This window comes from Triticum aestivum, chromosome 6A (assembly GCF_018294505.1).
Source record: "Triticum aestivum cultivar Chinese Spring chromosome 6A, IWGSC CS RefSeq v2.1, whole genome shotgun sequence".
Classification (NCBI taxonomy): Eukaryota; Viridiplantae; Streptophyta; class Magnoliopsida; order Poales; family Poaceae; genus Triticum; species Triticum aestivum.
Window position 1 is genome coordinate 619,882,887 of NC_057809.1, and position 8,299 is coordinate 619,891,185.

At 38.8% G+C, this 8,299-nt stretch overlaps 1 pseudogene; it reads right to left on the reverse strand.

The window, feature by feature from the left end:
* Positions 1-452: 452 nt before the first annotated feature.
* On the reverse strand, positions 453-8,055 carry LOC123129867 (uncharacterized; annotated as a pseudogene).
* Between the last annotated feature and the right edge of the window lie 244 nt (positions 8,056-8,299).

The window sequence follows — 8,299 nt, forward strand, 5'->3', positions numbered from 1 at the left end:
GTTTGAGGACGTCGTCCTCGGTTAGGACGACGTACGTCACTGGGGCGACGTGGACCCTTGTTTCCTCCGCGTCGCTCATGTATTCATCATCGTCGTAGACGCTGCCGCTGTCATCATCGTCGTCGTATTCATAGATGCAATCCTCGCCATCGTCTTCCATCCAGTCGCTGTCGTCCATTTCGCGTCTCTTGTTGCAGGAGCCCTGGCCGGCTCTTTCGCCTCTCTTGTTGGAGGAGCTCTCGCCGTTGACGCTGTTGTAGCCGGATGCCATGCCGCGCCGCCGGCTAGTGGCCTAGGGAAGCCCACCCGTTTTTGACGAGGGTTTAGGAGGGTAACCCTAGCGTACGTCGCCTAACCAATTTATGCTGCCAATTAGATTGACTTTCCCAAACTACCTTTTATATCCGCCAATAACCAATTTATGCCTTATTTAATGGACTCAATTTTTTTTTCTATTGGCCGGTGATAACGGAGCTGACGGACCGAACAAGAACTTTCGGTGGAATCACCCATCGATCAGCGTGGACAAAAAGGCCCAGTATTAGCTGCAGAGAAGAAAAAAAAGGCCTTTTAAAAACTTACAAATTATAAATTCTGCACCCCCAACTTTTGAAAGGGATAAAAAGGCATGTAAAATTACTAACATTTTTGTAATGTAACAACAACAAAAACCAACGATTCTACAACAATGCATGTCGTGTATGTATTTTTGTGTTGTTTATATGATGAAACTAGTTGCATAAGTTGCCATGCTTAATGGCAAATCCATAAATATCAAAGTATAAAAAATCATGTGCGAAACAAAAGAACAAACAAAAAAGTGTCAGTAACCTCACAACAAAAAAAAGGTGCAGTAATTGCCATGGCAATTTACAGACTGTGAAATTGGGTCAAAATTCTCATCACAACAACCATATAAACTATGTAACATAGCAAAAAGGTGCAAGGTGCCATAGCAACAAAAAAGACTAATTGTCGTGGCATTTTATATATGAATTTGTCATGTGCTTTCAAATGAATTTACCGTGCTATGAAACAAAAGACTAGAGAAAGAAAAATGTTATGAAAGTGACATCTGACCATATGCTAATTTGCCATGTGAACAAGAATTAATTTGCCATGCATATAAAGGTAAAATTACCATGGCAAAATAGAAAAGGTTGAGTTGGCATGGAACTTAAAAAGGTAAAAAATATGGCATGGGAAATAATGGTAAAATTGCCATGGATATAAAGTAAAATTTGACATGGCAAAAGGAAAGGCAAGATTGCGAAGGTAAAAAGGGCAAAATTGCCATGGCTATAAAGTCAAATTAGACATGGTCCAAGCACTAAAAATGCCATGATGCATGAAAAAAATAAATTTTCCATGACCATGAGCTAAATTTGTCGTTGCTTCATAAAAAAATATAATTGTACCATGTTGAAAAGAATAAAAAAATGACATGGCCAATTACTAAAGTTACCATGATATGTTAATTAAATTTTCCATGATCCGTTAAACAAATTTGCCATGGTCAATAACTAAATTTGCCATGATACATTTTTTGCCATGTTAAATTACTAAATTCTCCATGGTCACTACTAAAAGTTTGCCCTGGAACATTTTTGGCTTGGCAAAATTTTATTTATATTGTATCGTGTTAATTTACCGACAAAAGCACTTTGCACATGGCAAAACCCTAGGAGGACCATGTACTACATTTGCTATGCTCCATGCAAAAAATAAGTTGCCACGGTCGCATAAAAGAAAGTAATTTGTTGCCATTTTAACAAAAAGAGCAGAATTTGTCATGCCCTTTAAACTGCAATTGTCATGCTACATTAACTTAAGTTGCCATGGTCTATGAAAAAAATTCAAGGAAGATGTATATCAAAGAAATTGCCATGCGGCTATTTACTAAACGAAAAGATGGTGGCTATGAAAGCATTGTAAATTTGTCATGCCAATTGATGACGATTTGCCATGGCAAAACAGTATGTAAATTCTTAGTGATTTGCCATGGTATGTGAAACTAAACGATGTCTAATGCATGAGGAATGTATGAAAAAATTGCTATGAATTATACATCATTTTCCATGGCGAAAATTAAATATCTCTAAACACATGACAAAAATAGACAATTTGACATGACAAAAGGCCAAAAGATGATGTGTGAAAAACTGAATAGCAATTTTCCATGCTAAAAAAATTAGTAGAACAAAAGGCTTTGATGACAAATTTTGGTAAAACAAATGCAAGGGTATATCAAAAATCGAAGGAAAAAATCATGCCAATTTTTTCATGTCAACTAATCTAGAATTAGGCCATGGCAACTACCCCCAATTATTTGCCATGGCAACTACTTGTAGCAATTCTGCCCATGGCAACTACTCCAAAAATTAGTCACCACAACTACTCGTAACAATTGTTCACATGGCAACAATTACAGAAAATTTGCCATGGAAACTACTCGTAGCAATTCTGCCCATGGCAGCTACTACATAAATTTGCCATGCTGAGAGAATTGAAGTTAGTGGGATCAACTATTACGCTATATAGGATTAGTAACTGGGTACTCCCTTCGTCTTTCAAAGAGTGTACTTCCAACTTTCTTGGAAAATCAAACTTTTTATGTTTGACTGTATTTATACAATAATACACCAATATTTATGACAACAAATTAATAGCATTCGATTCATGATATAATATATTTTCATCATATACCTATTTGGTTTCACAAACATTGATATATTTTTGCACAAACTCGGCCAAACTTTCAAATAGTTTGACTCTCCAACAAAGTTGGAAGTACACTCTTTCAAAGACGGAGGGAGTATGTCTCATCTCATGGAATGAGATCTCCTAAATAATCACCAGCATTAATAGGCGATATGCATTCATTCTATCACCACACGTCTGAGTCGGATTGTCAGATGGTGTGTCCTACACAGATTCGGACACATGATCCGGCTTGTGTAGATCCCAAGAGTCGAGCACTAGTAGAAAATAGGGCTTTGGTTAGGGCCTGGCCAGCCCATTAGTCCCGGTTCAGTCACGAACCGGGACCCATGGGGGCATACATCCCAGTTTGTGAGCCCAGGGGGCCGGCCGGGGCCTCGTGGGCATTGGTCCCTGATACGTCTCCAACGTATATATAATTTTTGATTGCTCCATGCTATTATATTATCTATTTTGGATGTTAATGGGCTTATTTTTACACTTCTATATTATTTTTGGGACTAACCTATTAACCAAAGGCCCAGCCCAAATTGTTGTTTTTTGCCTATTTTAGAGTTTCACCGAAAAGGAATATCAAACGGAGTCCAAACGGAATGAAACCTTCAGGAGCGTTATTTTTAGAACAAACGTGATCCGGGAGATTTGGAGTGGACGTCAAGAATCAATCGAGGAGGCCACGAGGCAGGGGGGCGCGCCCTCCACCCTCATGGATGTCTTACTTGGCTCGTTTGCTCGTTTGGTTGGAATAGTTGTTTATTTATTGCTAAACAGAGAACCTAAGATCTATGGATCCTCATCCGCTTGCTAATCTTTTTAAGAGATCCAATTATGATGAACCAATTGCTAGTGAGTTTTGTGCACTAGATTATCTTTATGAAGTTTTGCTTGGAATTTGTGAATCTGAAAATTGTGATGAAGTACTTTATGGAGTGATTCATGATGAATCTTTGAATAGAAAGCATGATTGCAATGATGATAGTATAAATTCTATTAATGTCAATTGTGCTTATAATATGCAAAACCCTAAGCTTGGGGATGCTAGTTCTGCTATGTCTACTACTTGTTGCAATAATCATGCTTGGGGTGATTCTTCTTTTGATCTTGAAAATTTATTTAAGCCCCATGATGAATATAAGAATGATAATAGTGTTTGTAATATTATTTAAAGTGGGTTTGTAAGAGTGTCAACTTTAGATCCCACGTATTTGGAGAATGTTCAATCTTATGAAGTTTTTGATAAAAGTGGTTTGAAGAGGTCACGACTTTAGTTAATGTTAATCCCACTATTTTGGAAGAGTGTCAGCTTTGCATGCATGTGGATCGTGTTGAAAATATTTTATGTGATAGATATTTTGTTGAAATTGGTTATGATCCCACATTTAATTACTATGAGAGAGGAAAATATGGTGGTAGAAATTTTTGTGTTACTAAATTACCTCTCATTATGTTGAGATTGCTATTGTTTCTTTCCGCTTCCTTGCATATGCTAGTTTTTGCTTGCCTTGATAATTTGTTTACCTATAAGATGCCTATGCATAGGAAGTATGTTAGACTTAGATGTGTTTGTCACGTGTTTTATGATGCTCTCTTTGTGCTTCAATTCTTGTCTTTCATGTGAGCATCGTTGAAATCTTATGCCTAACTATAAGGCTTTAAAGAAAAGCGCTTGTTGGGAGAAAACCCAATATTTTTCCTTGTTGTTATTCAATAAAAAATTTATTGGTTGTGTTTTTTTGTGTTTAATTAGTGTTTGTGCCAAGTAGAACCGTTAGGAAGACTTGGAAAAAGTCTTTTTGATCTTGCAGTAAAAAACAGAAACTTTAGCACTCGCGAGAATTGCTGCCATTTTTTACTGGAGAGTTCTATTTAGTTAATTCTTTTTGAATATGATTAATAGATAAATTCCTCACGTCCAGCAATTTATTTTAGAATTGTTGGGGTTCCATAAGTATTCGAAACCTACAGATTACTACAGACTGTTCTGTTTTTGATAGATTATGTTTTTCGTGTGTTGTTTGCTTATTTTTGATGAATCTATGGCTAGTAATAGACTTTATGAACCATAGAAAAGTTGGAATACAGTAGGTTTAAAACCAATATAAATAAAGAATGAGTTCATTATAGTACCTTGAAGTGGTCGTTTGTTTTCTTTTACTAACGGAGCTCACAAAGATTTTCTTTTAAGTTTTGTGTTGTGAAGTTTTCAAGTTTTGGGTAAAGATTTGATGGATTATGGAACAAGGAGTGGCAAGAGCCTAAGATTTGGGATGCCCAAGGTACCCCAAGGTAAAATCCAAGGACACCCAAAAGCCTAAACTTGGGGATGCCCCGGAAGGCATCCCCTCTTTTGTCTTCATCTATCGGTAACTTTACTTGGAGCTATATTTTTATTCGCCACATGATATGTGTTTTGCCTGGAGCGTCTTGTATGATTTGAGTCTTTGCTTTTGAGTTCACCACAATCATCCTTGCTGTACACACCTTTTGAGAGAGACACATGAATTGGAATTTATTAGAATACTCTATGTGCTTCACTTATATCTTTTGAGCTATATAGTTTTTGCTCTAGTACTTCACTTATATCTTTTAGAGCACGGTGGTGGTTTTATTTTATAGAAATAATTGATCTCTCATGCTTCACTTGATACTGTTCGAGGTGTATTAGTGATAATATTCGACGATGTATGGACGCAAGAGATGATTTAGTTTTGCTTATAATTGAATGCATGCTAATTTGAATACTACTTCTACTTTGAATGCTAAAATTGGAGAGAACTATGCAAGGCATATGCATTTGATTAGTTGATAGCTTATAGGGTTTTTAGTACATATATTTAATTGTACAAGTTTAATATTTGAATTATGAACATAGGAAATGTCGTACTCGGACGACGAAAGTCTCCCGGGGGAGTGCGACTGGTGCCATGACGATCGAGGTTTGTGCAACAGGCCTAACCTGGACGAAGATCGGCACTTCAGCATTAAGCTCGAGGACACCTTCGATGTTTGAATGGTACGCAACAACGACAAGTGTTTTTTTTCGTAATTAAGCATGACTTCAACTATTTCAACGTGTAATTTTCATCTTTTACAATTTGAGTAGCTTATCCCATCCCTTGCAAGACCCTATGTCTTGGAGAGGATGGGTTTTGAAGACCATGAAAATTTCAAAACAAAGAAAATTCACCTAAGGACTCATCATGATGTGGATTTTAAAATAAATCTGTATAATTCTGAGAGCGTAACCCATTTTGGTTGCAAAAATTGGAAAGAACTTTGCAAGATGTATGGTTTTTATGAGGGTATGCTTGTCACCATGGATCTTGGTGATCCTAACATCGTCCAAGACCATATGGACATTTGGGTCCTTGTTGATACGCTTCCAATTCTACCGCTATGTGAGTTTCTCAAACATAGTTATTAACTAATTTATATTGTTCATTTCAAAATAGTTGACAGCTTATTTCCATTGGTAGCTTATTTTCATTGTTCAAACAATGTGTGGAATATGATAGACAGAACCTACTACACCGATGACTCTGAGTTAACTTATTAGGAGAAAAATCATCTAGCCGCATTTTGTACTGATCTTGAGAATTACAATATCTATAATAAAACTCCTCCACATTATGGTAAGTACGTGCCACTAGTGCACGTGTTGAACTACGGTAACATCCATGGAGATGCCATGGTAAGATATTTTTAATATTACAACATCCGTGCATCTTTTGCATAAATTCTTTTAAAACTTAACTACATTGCTAACTACGAAGTTATTACTATGTTTTTCAACAGAAAATCCCGGATGATTGTGTGCCTCATCTGATGTATCCGAATGGTCGCCTTGATGTTTTGAACATGCAGCCAGGTCATCCTATGAATCTCACATGTCCATAACGGATTTCTAAAAGAAGTGGAGACATGAAAATCACAGAATGGAAAAAAAATGTATGGACAGTCGTAAGGAGGTTCTTGAAAGCAAAAGGAAGCGAAGCGCAAGAATTGGAGACAGGATGATCTCCATTCTCCATAATGGAGAGTCAAGGCCTAAATTGTTTTGTGCTATTTTACCTTAAAGAGGGTATTTAGATCCTACCTTATACTAATGATCATGCGCTAAGAACAATTAAGTAGGGTTGGTTCGATGACTATGAGGATGATGATCGTATGACTTGTTATTAATAACGAGTAGAAGTTGTATGATGATGATTAGTAGGACTTGTTATTATGATGATGCATGATGCAAGCATGAAGAGTTATTATATATCAGTGGGTGAAATGAATATGGATTGGATTGAAGTGAAGGCAACATGCATGTGGTGCATGTCGAAAGTAGTACTATAATCCAAACTTGATCAAGTTAGGATTGGTATTACTTTCGACATGCACCACATATACGTTGCCTTCACTTCAATCTAAGCCATGTTTAGGTATAGTAGTAGCGTTGGTAAACCAAGCACGGAGGTAAGAGAGGACACTTCTCTATTAGCTAGCTAACACCCTAAACTAACCCCCTGAACCTCCTAAACCACCCTCTTTCAAAAAAAAAACTCAACTCCTGCCAGCTGCTGACGCGTGGATGCCTTTTGATCCCGGTTGGTGTCACCAACGGGGACCAAAGACCCTCTTGCCTGGGCTCACCGCAGCGGCCACGTGGAGGCCCATCTATCCCGGTTGGTGTAAGAACCGGGACTAAAGGTGTAGGGCTTTAGTAACGACCCTTTAGTCCCGGTTCTCCAACCGGGACAAATAGGCCTTACGAACCGGGACAAATTGCCGTTTTTCTACTAGCGAAAGGTGGCAGAGTGCAAGGTGTTACTCCACGCTCCCTGTCCGTCTTGGCTTCCCAATACTTAATGAGAGTGATGGAGCAGTACTTAATGAACTTGATGTCCTCGGCGGCCAGTGGTGAAGTCATGCCTAGCATGCAAAACACTCCCTCTTTGTCATAGGTGCAGCGGCCCAACATCACGACGTTGAGGTTCACCGCCGCCTTGATCATGTTCACCGTGGCTGAGTATAGCACCGACTGTCCGAGAGGTGCCCATGGATCTTCATGGCCTTGTCTGAAGCCATGAGGGCATTGATGCGCCTGTGGATGTCCAAGGCTATTGCACGGCTGATATTCACAGCAATGTCGCCGAGGCCGCGCTTGTCGGTGATGGCGCTGGCATTGTTGTCTTGGAAAATTTTGATGCAGTATTCGTAACCGGTGTCCTTCTTGTCTGCGGCGATAGTCTTGGACGTGTCATCTAGAGTGAAACTGCTAGATGAGATGAGGATCAAGAGGAGGACGACGAGACACAATTGCCAATGTCTCATGCTTTGTGCCATGGTTACCTTGATGACTATATGTGTTGCTTATGGTGTTTGATAACAAATCATACTAATTGAACCTACAAGGGACGACATGCCAGCGGTGGATGTAGGGCAGAAGCATGGTGTCTATCCTGATAGCAGTGTGCCTTGGAACGCTGCTTAAACCGGCCATGAGAGGGGCACCACTGCTTGAGGTCGAGGTCGATGTCAGGGGAGCCCCAACACATGCGTGATGAGGAGGAAGAAACAAGCCTCCACT